The 13,049-nt window shown below is 35.5% G+C and overlaps 1 pseudogene; it reads right to left on the bottom strand.

The window, feature by feature from the left end:
• Positions 1-226: 226 nt before the first annotated feature.
• On the bottom strand, positions 227-11,190 carry LOC112170251 (annotated as a pseudogene).
• Positions 11,191-13,049: the final 1,859 nt, after the last annotated feature.

Raw genomic sequence — 13,049 nt, 5'->3', positions numbered from 1 at the left:
CAAGCATTGTTTCTTGGACTGAATGAGAAGACCACACTAATTTCATCATCAGACCATCATTTTAATTTCGAGACGTGACACAAGTACTTTTATTTTTTCTATTATTTCTAAATCTAATTTTAGTTCGGTGTGGATTTAAAAATATTTGCTCAGTTATCGATTCTTAAATTTTTATTGTTGATTACTTATGCCATACTTTCAGAAAATTTAGTTCACTGCTGCCTGTTGGGTAAATCCCAGCTAGATAATCTTTACTTCACTTCAGTAAAGATCTTAATTAAGATCTTTACTTATTTATACACAAACTTAGAACAAAGGTCAATATGGGTAAATCCCTGCGAGATATTCTTTAGTCATAAGTAGTTTTTCATCAACAAAAGAGCAGGCAATCGAAATTTTGGGAAAGTGATGTAGCTAGATTTATCCAATAGTTGCTTCCAGCTCTGTTCTTATACCTTTCCACCCTTTGCTTCACTATAAAGTTTTTCAACTCGGTCCTGCAGATGATGTAATTCAACATACATATTTAGGATTAACTTATCAAAGTTCCAACCTTTTCTTATCCAAGTAGAAAATCATACCTTGTAATATTTGAGTAATTGCGGTCTTTTCAGGTTGAAAGTTGGAGTCATGAGATCCCTCTCTATGTCAAAGGGGTTTGGTTCCAAATGAACTGCTTTTAACAACTCAAACCCTCGAAGCTGCAATAAAAATGTCTTGTAAGTCAGATGAATAAACTTAAAGCAACATGGCATGAAACAGGGATGGAGCTCATCCAAAATGTATTTTCTTGCCTTCATGTTTTGACACAATGAGCTCAGCTGCCCAATCCTCCAAGGCCTTTCTGTCAGGAACAACCACAACAACAAGAAATGACTCGAAGCTGTTCCCATGAACCCAAATCTGCCAACCAGATGAAAGTTAAGATGTTAAGATATCCGTCTGTAACTTCAGAGAACACGAAAGAAGGGTGGAGGACACTGGCACAAAATAAAAATGTAGCATAAAGACGAACACAATCTCATTTATTGATGAAATAAAGGTAAGTCCTGTCATTCATCATACAAGTAGAATACAGAAGTTAGCGACATACCGATGTGATAAGGGGGCATTGCAAGTATTTGCTTTCAATGCTTTCCACAGCAACATATTCACCTTGAGACAGTTTAAATATGTTCTTTTTCCTGTCTATAACTTTCATTGCTCCATTAGACTGCCATTCTCCAATATCACCTGTGATCCATCAACTCAAAATTAATCATCAACAAAAATTTTGAAGGCTCCATCTTGAAAAGAAACCAAAAGATTGAGCATCAACCAAGAAAGTACTTCATTTCTAGTTTTGTAGACATTTACCTGTATGGAACCACCCATCAATAAGGACTTCTTCAGTGAGATCTTGTCGCTTGTGGTAACCAGAAAACAAGGTTTTCCCTCTTAGGCAAATCTCTCCACATGGCACACTAGAATGTGCATCATATCCCAGTTCTGGGACCGACTCAAGCCGTGCTTCAATAGTTGTCAAGGGGACACCCACAGTTCCAATCATAGGATAAACATTGCCAATAGACGTAAAACAGCCACCACAGCTTTCAGTAAGTCCTACAAGATTTAACAAACTGATGAACTCTAGTACTCTTCGTTTCATATATATCTGCTTCTGATGTGTTGTGGTAGCTGATTTAGAAAAATAAGGTTATTTGAATGAGTACAAAAGCATCCATACTTGACATCTCAAAGGCCAAACACATATACCACAAATTAAGGTGAGAAAGCACAGTGAGCTGAATACTTATGCTCGTATAATTTCCTGAATCTTCACTATGATTTAACTGATTATGTGTTATATTCATTATGATACGCAGTCAACCATACCATATCCTTGTGATAAAGTGCTGCAGCTGGTGACCCTCAAAAATTCCTCCGCATGCCTGGGCAAAGGCGCAGCACCAGACAACATTATACGAACTCTTCCTCCTAATGCTTGTTTTATCTACCGCAAGTAACACAGTTTGTTAGAATGTACGCATAAAATAGAAGTAATGCATTGTTCGAATGTAAAACCAGATATTTCAAGAATGAAAAGGTGAAGGATAGAATGACTGACCTTGTTAATTACAAGCTTCTCCAGTTTTGCCAACTTGCTGCCATACAAATATTAATTAGTTTATGCCTTTATGGTAGGAATACAAATGCAAACAAAAAAGGAGGTCTTAGTGAGACGTACTAGTTATATGCATACCGGAAAAGGGTCTTCCTCAGCACACCACCAGATGAAACTTTACTAGCAATACCTTCGGAAACAATATTTAAGCCAAATATTAACAACAAAGAAATTCACGGACATAAATGTATACAGTTCATATTGATGAATCTGTTTTACCAGTGTATATACGATCATACACTCGAGGAACCCCACAAAACATAGTGGGCTTTAGTTCCTGAAGGTCGTCCAGTAAAAACCTGACATCCTGCAAGTAACGGCAATCACATTGGACAGATGTTGAAATTGGTAAGTAAAGAAGAGAATACCAATCAAGTTTTGATAAGGAAACAAGAAAAAAAAAAGAATGTAGCAAGAATGACACATATACTTACGCCTCACCAGAAGCCTATTGAAGATCCCTAGTAGATGCAATAGCTGTCGATTATTTGGTCATATATATGGGCCAACGGGAGAAACGAAAAATTTGAATCTTCTTCTGTACACTGTAATACAATTTATTTTATGTCAGTAGTCAATATTATTGCCATCAGGGAAATGTCAAATTGTTAATTGAGTTCAGTAACTAAACTTCATAAAAAAAATATAATCCTTAACCATCTATTGGTAATACTTCAATGGAGTTACTTTGGAAAAAATATGAACTATAAAATAAATCTGCAAATAAGCACCTTTCAGAGGATGACTTTCCTCAAAATTGTATTAGTACCCTTAGTTTAATTAGTTGGTAGAAAATCTGTAATTTGATGGCCAACCACAAAGCTTTAAGCATAATTTGATCTAATATGGATCCAACTTCTGTCAAAATAAAATTTCCCCTGGTTGAGGGTTACGGTACAACCCCCAACTTTTATGAATCATGTCTTGGCAATAGCAACACATCTTGAAGATGTTACAATAAACTATACCTGCTCCCTAAATTGGATTGCATCTACAGGATTTAAATTTTTGTCTGCATAAATAGCATTTTAAACAAGCACCGCATATATGTATGGAAACAGAATAAGGATCGTAATTTTCATTTAAGAATCAGGAAATAATTTCATTTTGATAATGCTACAAAATCCAAAACAACAATGGCCTTGTAATGGCCGTTTTTGTGACAAAACTACTAAATCTCCATGACCAAAACATGTTCTCTGCAAGTTTTTTTGCCTCTGACATATAAATGAGGTAGAATTATGCTTCAAAACTGTGCAATAGACCAAACATAGGTACAGGACCTGGTGAAAATTAATCACCAGATTGCATCCCAAACAACGCGTGCCAAGTTACAGGAGCTATTTTGCCTCTTGTTGTTTTTTTTTTTTTTGAAGAGGCAGAATAAGCATTAATTCAGAAACGTCAATATGTTAAAAATATAGAAAATTGAAGATGTTAACTGTGTTAAGGTATTTACCACTCTATCTGTTACGAAACTATGGTCTGTTGACAATACTTCTGACATTAATGCTGCATTGCTAACGATTATGCCTTTTGGTTCTCCAGTCGTTCCACTTGTATACATTATTGTGCAAACAGCGGTCCTCTGTTTTGGAGGTAGTTCACAATCTGAATTTCCCTGAGAAAATGAAAGATAATATATGATTTTATATTGTTAAAAGTTAATGGCCAATCCTTTACTGAAAACAAGAACTTAACTGAGAAAACAGTGTTGAGAAGTTCCCAACTGAAAGAATTCCTCCCACGAAAAGCAAGATACCCCCAGTTCTTCTGCTTCCTTCTTTTGAGTGCTAGAAACATTTGTGAAGCTGACAATTGCTGAACAACGCAGATGTATACCTTAGATACAATCCTAACAACTTGGCCCTTAAATTTGGAAGTATTTAAGGAAATAGTATATGACCTACTTTTTAAATGCATAGAACAGTTTGGAAGGATTGATATAATCTGCAGAAAAAATTACCATGTAAGGATCTCAGAAAGCAGGAAAAGGACAGCGAAACAAATTTTATATAAATGGAGTGCATATTAGGAAAGGAACTAAGATTAACCATCAAGTATACAAGGCAAGTTGGTCTTTGTATTTATATCATGTTTACTACAACTAAATTGGATCATGAATGTTCTAGTACCAAAATATTAGACATCTGCGGCTTCAAAGTTCAAACAAATATCTAGTTATGAACTTATGATAATAACATATAGTTTGGAAAATAACTTACAGCAGGGATTTTGTTCTCTTGAACAAAAGCTATTGAAACTTCAGCACGGTTGATGATGAACTCAACTGCATTAGCACCTGCAACAGAAACCATGAAATGTCAATCAAATAAATTTCAAGGGAAACTGAAAATGCACCTTCCAATTTTCTCCCTAGACCCCCCACAACTTTTTCCCCAAAACTTCCCCTTATACATGTAGAATTCAAAAACTGTTTGGCATGTTTGGTGGTTGGCTACTAAAGCTGTTGTGGCTAGCTAGCAAACACTTGTTACCGTCCAGTAGTTTCCGATAGACAACTATCAAGCATTCAGCAGCCAGCCGCTGAACACAACTCAATCCAGATTTACAAACGATGGTGAAGTGGCAGATTTTGAAAAGGAAAAAGTCGACACAATTTAGGATTTCCCTTCAGTTAATCAAACTCGAGCACCATTATTGAAGTTCACTATCTGCCACTGGAAAATTTTACAATGCACTAAGAATTCTTGAAAAAGAAAAGGAAGCATACTGAAGAAATTGATTTTCATTGATTTGTGCAATTGCACTCTATACAATATATAGCAGTATACATGGTTATATTTACAGAAAGCATTCAATTGAAAATACAACAATATCAAACTGCTCAATCCTAGCCTTGTAACAGATGCTAAACTCTAGCCATAACATATCCTTGACAGTAGCAATATCAAGCTGGAGATAAATCAATTAATGAAAGAGATTTGTTTGTGGCTTGAGTTGAGGAAGAGAGATGCAAAGAATCTGTGGTTCTAACACATACCGAGGGTGTCATAAAGTGGAACATATGTAATGGCATGGCTGTCACAGGCCTGTAAAAAAATAAAAATAAAAATTAAATTAAAAAAAAACACACATAAACACACAAGTATAAGGCTAAAAAGTCGCAATCTTTCTAGTAAGATTCAGTCCCCAATATCAGATTCAGTTGTTCATCCTTCCACCAGTCACGAAAATGTGCTCCCAGCAGTCAACATAGCATTTCTTCATTCAAGTCTCTTACATAATATCCACATAGATGAAAAGGAAAACATGATAGTATTAATATTACCTCCATTGCAATAATCCATTGGGGGAAATTTGATCCATATATAGTTATATACCACAAGTATCTCCCGGCAAACATTAAAACAATATAAAATAAAAAAACAATATCTTTCCATTTCACAGTTACTGTTCTCACTACCACTACCATCAACTCTATAACACACACCTATATTACTAAGAACACATTTTCTTCCATAAAAATGTTATACACACACACAAATACACACATACATAAACACATAAGTGGAGAGGTGTGACTTACAGGATTGACACCATGGCTTCTGATGGATGAACCCACACGAATGGCTGCATCATACACCTCTTGATATGTAGTCCACACATATGGACCCACCTGTCATTTTGCATTAAACAAAATTGGCATTAGTATTTCCTATTAGCAAAATTGAGCTCCTGGGTTTCAATGGGTTGCTGCCATTGCTCAAATGGAAATGGAAGGTACCTTCTTCTTGTTGACTTGGCCTTGACCAAGCATTTGACCGCTTGGGTTCCTCTTAACAGTCAATGCCAGTGAAAACAGAGTTTCAGCCATCATCTCATACTAACAATTTGAATCGAATCACACCAGTGAGCCTTTCTAAGTGCTCATATCCCACTACCATATTCACTCCTTGTATCTAATTCTTATCCAACTTATCAACCGGCATATTAGCTCAGCTGGTTAAAGCGTCATGCTAATAACGCAAAGCTCACAGTTTTGAGACCTGTATGTGCCATTTTTCGTTTACACTTTTTTCAATTTTTACCCATTTTTCTTTTGAGGCCATTTGACCTGTTTTCTGATATTAACTTCTTCCAAGTTCCAATTAACAGACTGAAAAATTAATAAAAATATGATATGCTATGATTCTGCTTTTTTTTTTTTTTTTTTTTGGCTATGGTTCTACTTTGTATAAGCTCAGTAGCATTCACAATACATGTGACACTTGATTTAACGTACATGATCAATCCCATAACTGCCACAGTGTCTGATACCTGAGAAACTGCCGCGGTGACTCCAAAAACCCCTCCAGCAACTCCAACAGCCCACCTTTAGTTAGATCTTGCAGCTTGTGATAACCAGAAAACAAGGTTTTTCCTCTCAAGGAAATCTCTCCACATGGCACACTAGAAATTGCATCATATCCCAGTTCTGGGACCAACTCAAGCCATGCTTCAATAGTTGTTGGGGGGAACCAACCACAGCTTTCAGTAAGGTCAGCACGATTTAAGAAACTGATGAAATGTAGATATCTTCTTTTCATATATATCTGCTTCTGTGTTGTGGTAGCTGATTTAGAAAATTAAGGTCATTTGAATGACCACAAAAGCATTCATACTCGACATCTCATACGCCAAACACATTATCATGAATTAAGGTGAGAAAGCACGTTGAGTCAAATACTCAACCTTGTTTAATTTCCTCAATCTTCACTATGATTTAAACTGATTCAAGTATATATTAATTATGATATGCAGTCAATGTATACACAATCCTAACAACTTGCACCTCAAACATCAAGTATTCAAAGAAATAGCTTATCATCTACTTTTTAAATATATAGAACAGTTTGGTGGGCAACATAGAATCTGTACAAAGAATACCACGTGATAATAGAAAACAAGAAAAGGAGAAGGAAATAACTTTTATAAAAACGGAAGTTGTGTAAATCAACAAGGCACCTCAATGTTCTACATAAGTTACTTACCTCTACATCAGCTCAATCAAACTAAAATATTGTCCTTCAATCCTTAACAAATTCAGTTTTTCATAGCCCAAACTCTGATATTACTTTGGTTCTCAACAGATTCGCACTAAAATATTGTCCTTCAACTCTCAACAAATTCAGTTCGTCCAAGCCCAAACTCTGATATTACCTTGGTTCCCATTGACTCATCGAGTCTTCCATCAATAAATAGCTACAGATCTGAGATGTCATAATAGTTCAGAACTCTTAGTTTCCTCTCTTTGCGAATCTTGATTGAAATCAAATTGAGTCTGAGATTTTATGATAGTTAAGGACTAGTAATACATTATTCCACTACAAGTAAAAAGGTTCAATAAGGATCTATGAGACCAATAGCGTCTACATCTCTGATATGACCAATAAACAGAGGAAAAGCGAATAATATATGCATTTGTTTTATTGTGAACCATAGCAATAAAGCAACACCTTCTACTCATAGTTTCCAACGCCTGCTTATCTTACGGGAAAGTTTTCCGTATTCTGAGGTAAGTTGGACGAGGCTGGTTGCCACAGAAACACACTTGACCACAAGGACAAATCAATAATATCCAAAGCAACCAAGCAACTTGGTAAACAAAATTGACAATTGGGGTAAAACAGTCTCAGTATTCTATTACTGACCTTTTTAAACCCAAGCTTGTGCTTTGTCTTGTGGAAGAGACTTCTTCAGATACACCAACTTCTTGTTATTTAAACCTTTCAGTAGCTTAGAATAAGACTGCCAATGAAAATGCCAACTGATGAGCTGCCTAACTTATATGCATATTGGAACAGGGTATGGTTCCACCAGAGGAAACTCTATTCGCAATACCTGCAGGAACCAATTTAGGCATAAATTTTACGATAACAAAAAACCAGGGCAAATATTTCTCAAGTTAATTATAATGTAGTGGTACTCAACAAGAAACTGATCAAATGAAAAAGAAAATCATTGCAATTGCATAAAAATAATTGGACGCTGCATATGAAAAACTTAATCTCACTTTTCTTAAATCATGCCTTCAAGTATATATCATTCTAAATCAGACACCGAAAATATATATTTGGTGATCGATCAACACAATTCTGAACTTTTTACTTTTGAATAAGGAAATAATTTCAGATAACAATACTATAAACTCAGAAAATAGAAAGACCTTGAAAGATCGATCAACACAATCATGATCTGAATTTTTTTAGTTTTGAATGAGGGGGAAGTAATTTCAGATAACAATGCTATAAACTCAGAAAATAGAAAGACCTTGAAAGAATTTAGTGAAATATGACTAGTGCAATAGATCAAACTTCGAAAACAAATTTAATATCGCTTTCCATAATGCAATTTTTCATGTATCAGTTACATGGAACCAGGCTTGGTAAACTAGTTCAACTACTATATCCACACAAATGGAGAATGCCAAACAGAGTTGATATTAATTATTACAAACTATTTTGAAACTCCAAAGTTATAAAAAAAAGGGAGAGTCTAAAATGTAACCTGTATTCGTCACATTTGGTCCATAGACAATGCTTTACCAACATTGCTGCATTAGTACTAATTACAGCTTTCCAATCTCCAGATGTGCATCAGTATATATTACTTATGCAGTCGGTCACTGTTTGGGACAATAACTTTCCAGTGGTCCTGCAATAGCATTATTGTTCAGATGTCAGTCCTCTATTTTGCTACAAATGTTTGTTATTATCTCTGAAACTACTGAAGCAAAAATGAGAAAAATTTCACAAAAGAAAACGATACCAATAAACACAAATTCATATTGAGGCAACTACAGCTGTATAACCAACTATTGGTAATACTTCAACGAAGTTACTTTGGAAAAAAATATAAACTATAAAATAAATCTGCTTTCACAGGAAGACTTTACTCAAAATTGTATTAGTACCCTTAGTTTAATTAGTTGGTAGAAAATCTGTAATTTGATGGCCAACCACAAAGATTCCAGCATAATTTGATCTAATATGGGGTCCAATCTCTGCCAAAATGAAAGTATAAATCTCCCCCAGTTGAGGGTCAGTACAAACCCCAACTTTAATCATAATGACACAGTTAACACCACTAACATCACCAAATAGAAAGCAACGAATTGGTTTAACAAGCTTGTTGCAAACTGAAATTTTTTAATCCTAGACAAAACCGTCTTGGAGAATGACGTCCTCACATGTTGTCTTGGCAAAAACAACAAATCTTGAAGATGTTACAATTGACTATAACTGCTCACTAAATTGGGTTGCATCCACGTGATTTAAATTTTTGTCTTGGCAAAACTAGCATTTTAAACAGGCAGAGCATACATGTATGAAACAGATTAAGGATTAAATATTTCATTTGAGAATGAGGAACTAATTTCATATTGATAGTGCTACAAAAAAGAAAATAGTTGTATTGACCTTTTCAGTAACAAAACTACTAAATCTCCATGACCAAACTGTTCTCTGCTAGTTTATTTAAAATGAGGTACATCTATGATTTAAAACTGTCCCATAGACCAAACATAGGTACAGGACCTGGTGAAATCCATCACCAGATTGCACCCAAAACAACTTATGCCAAGTTACAGGATCTATTCTGCGACAATTTTTTTTTTCCCCTTCTGAAGAGGCAGAGTAAGCACTAATTCGGAAACATGAAGATAGAATATCTTAAAAAGCTAGAATATTGAAATTTCTAACTGTGTTAAGTTGTTTACCACACTGTCTGTAAGGAAAAGTATATGGTCTGTTGACAACATGAAAAGGAGAGGGGAATAAATTTTATATAAACAGAGTGCCATAATAGGAAGAAACCAAGATAACAATCAAAGGGTCAAAATATACAAGGCAAGTTGGTCTTTGCATTTATATCATGTTTAGTACAACAAAATTGGATTATGAAGGTTCTAGTACCGAAATATAATTCATCAGTGGCTTCAAAAATATATCGAGTTACGATAATGACATAATAGTTTGGAAAATAACTCACAGCAGGGATTTTGTTCTCTTGAACAAAAGCTATTGAAACTTCAGCGTGGTTGATGATGAACTCAACTGCATTAGCACCTGCAACATAAGCAAGAAAAATCGGTCAAATAAATTTCACGATAAACTCAAAATGCAGAGTCCAATATTCTCCCTGGACCCACCACAAGTTTAACTCCTATAGAATCGAAACACTGTTTGGCAAGTTTGGTCGCTACTGAACTTTCTTTGTGGCTGGCTTTCAAACACATGGTACTGTTCAGTGGTTTCCAAACTTAAGTTGTTGCCGAGAGTTTGATTTACAAAAGATGGTGAATTGGTATATTTTGGAAAGGTAAAAGTCAAGACCATTTAGAATTGCCTTCATTCACACAGAAGCAAGCACCATCACTTAAGTTCAGTAACTGTAACTGGAAAGGAATACATGCATGATGCACTGAGAATTATTGAAAAAGAAAAGGACCAAAGCACCAATACACAATTCCTTATCCTTCCTGTGTTCTTTTAAAACACCAAAGCCAAAAAATCCAGTCCCAACCTCCAAATTTCCTTTCCCAAAGCACCAATTCAAACAAACCAACAAGTGCAAGAATTTAAAAGAAGCAGAGATAAAAAAAAAACAAGAGTGAAGAAGTGCTTTGATTACCAGACCGCGATGAAATGCGAAGTGCTTTCCCTTCAATGGCACGTGCAAAGAAAAAACAAGAACCAAGCTTTGAGTGTGATTCGCCTTTTTTTGCTATTGAAGAACAATAACGCCGCACACCACTTGTTCGATAAAATGCAGCAGCAAATTCGGACACCCAGAGTGAACAAGGACGCTCCTAAGCGGCAAATACTCCTGAGAGGATCTTTTCAGTTTTGGGCCTCCTACAATCTTTTCTCGGGTGTCCTTGCCAAATTTGGGCTTTTTCGGCGGCTGTCGATTTTAAAATCTGGTGCCCAGAAAGAAAAAGACTTTGCATGTCTCTGCGATTTAGATAAGAAAATTGAGACTTGGAGTTCACTCGGTACATTGAGGGTTTCCGCATCAAATTTGGGACTGAGAAAACTTTAGGGATCAAGGATCATGACTCACAAGGAAACAGAAAAGAAGCCCATTTTAAAATTTGGGCCTATTTGAAGAGTTCAGCTAAGCATCACGTTAAGGGTGTCCAAATCAAAATACCCGAACTTTAGTTTGTACAGTATTACCTCAGAGATACAGTATTACCTCCATTGCAATAAGACACTGGTGGACATTTGATTTATATATACCATAACGATGTCTCTGCAAACATTAAAACATATCAAAATCTAAGCATTTGCCTTATGTTTACACATGTGAATATGTGCGTGTGTAGAGGCCATTTCCATCAAGGAATCTCTTTTTTTGGCCATTTTGAGGGATTCCTTGTCGGACTGCTTTTTGATAGCATTTCGGCATCTCGACCGTTTAGTTTTTTTTGTCCTAATGTATATCTCACTTCTACTCTTTCACAGTTAGTATTTGTAAACTATGATACTGTTACTACAGTAAGTCAACACACGAAAATCATAGATACAAACACACAAAGTATATGAATATATATAATTGCAGCAACATGTGTAGGTGAAATGTTCTTAGAGAGTCAACAAACTTGAAGAGGCCATTGATCTCAAACACTGATCTTTTGCACTGCTCACAATCTAAACTTTCTACGGGACGATTATGTGAATGTCTGATGATAGTGAGAGTGCAGGGACTAGGTTTATAAATGATTCAGCCTACGGTTTAGCCTTCCCCCATAAAGGAAACTATTCAGTACAGAATCACATATTCTTAGGTGTATACCATTAACACTTGGCTTAATAACTAAGTTTAACCAAATTATGTGCCTTAGTCATTTTGACACTTAATGAATAAGCAATCTAGAATTAAGTCAAAAATATTATGCAAGTAAATGGTAAGTTGTTGAATGCCTTATTGAACTAAATAATAATGTCTATTACTCCGTTTTAGTCTTACAGTATTCAGTATTCACGTACATCAATGGAGAAAGCATACGTACTTATTCGTTAGTTTCGAAGCAAGCAAGATGAAGGACTCTGGTCTCTGGTCATGTGTGGGCCTGTGGCTGCTCTATATTCCATTTGTTAAGTTTGCGTTTCGTGAGCCACGTACCTTACAGCTTCAAATTAATTTGAAACATACAAGTCAAGATTAGGTGCGTTGTAGAACATATGGGCTTCACCTGATAATGCTCCAGCATGAATATGAAGATGTGGTAGATGATAGTGACTCGGAAGATGGGTACTCCGCTGGTGAGGATCATGAAGACATAATCAAGCATTAAAATATCTAAAGAATTTCTGATATATTCTCATATATATCCTTTTTTGGAGGAATCGATATATGATAGAGGGAAAATATCTTATCTTCCACTATTTCTGTGAAGTTTCTCCAATATCGTCAAATATTCCTGACATATTAGATAGTTGGGAAATATTCCAATAAAATGAAGAAATGTCTGTAAAATTTAAAAAGAGAAAAATAAAATAAAAAAAGTTACTCAATTATTTATAGAAAAACATACATTATGGAATATGAAGCTTATGTAGGGGTGTAAAATTTAATAGAGTTAATTTGATTTAATAACGGTTTCTGGTCAGGAAAGTGCCTAACATCAGACAATGCAACTTATTTAGGAAAAATGTCTCAAGGATGATTTGGGTGAGGCGAAATTACCTTAAGGTGAATCTGGGTGAGGTGAAACCTCTCAAGGAGATTTGGATTAGGTAAAATCCCTTAAAGGAAAATCTATGTGAGGAGTAATCCCCTCAAGAGGAATCTGGATGAAGAGAAATCCCCTCAAGGGAAATCCGGATAAGGAGAAATGCCCTCAAAGCAAATCTAAGTGAGAAATTTGGGTAAGGAG

Source organism: Rosa chinensis, chromosome 6 (assembly GCF_002994745.2).
Source record: "Rosa chinensis cultivar Old Blush chromosome 6, RchiOBHm-V2, whole genome shotgun sequence".
Lineage (NCBI taxonomy): Eukaryota > Viridiplantae > Streptophyta > Magnoliopsida > Rosales > Rosaceae > Rosa > Rosa chinensis.
Note: the sequence above shows the minus strand (reverse complement) of the source record. Positions and strands in the feature narration are given on the sequence as shown.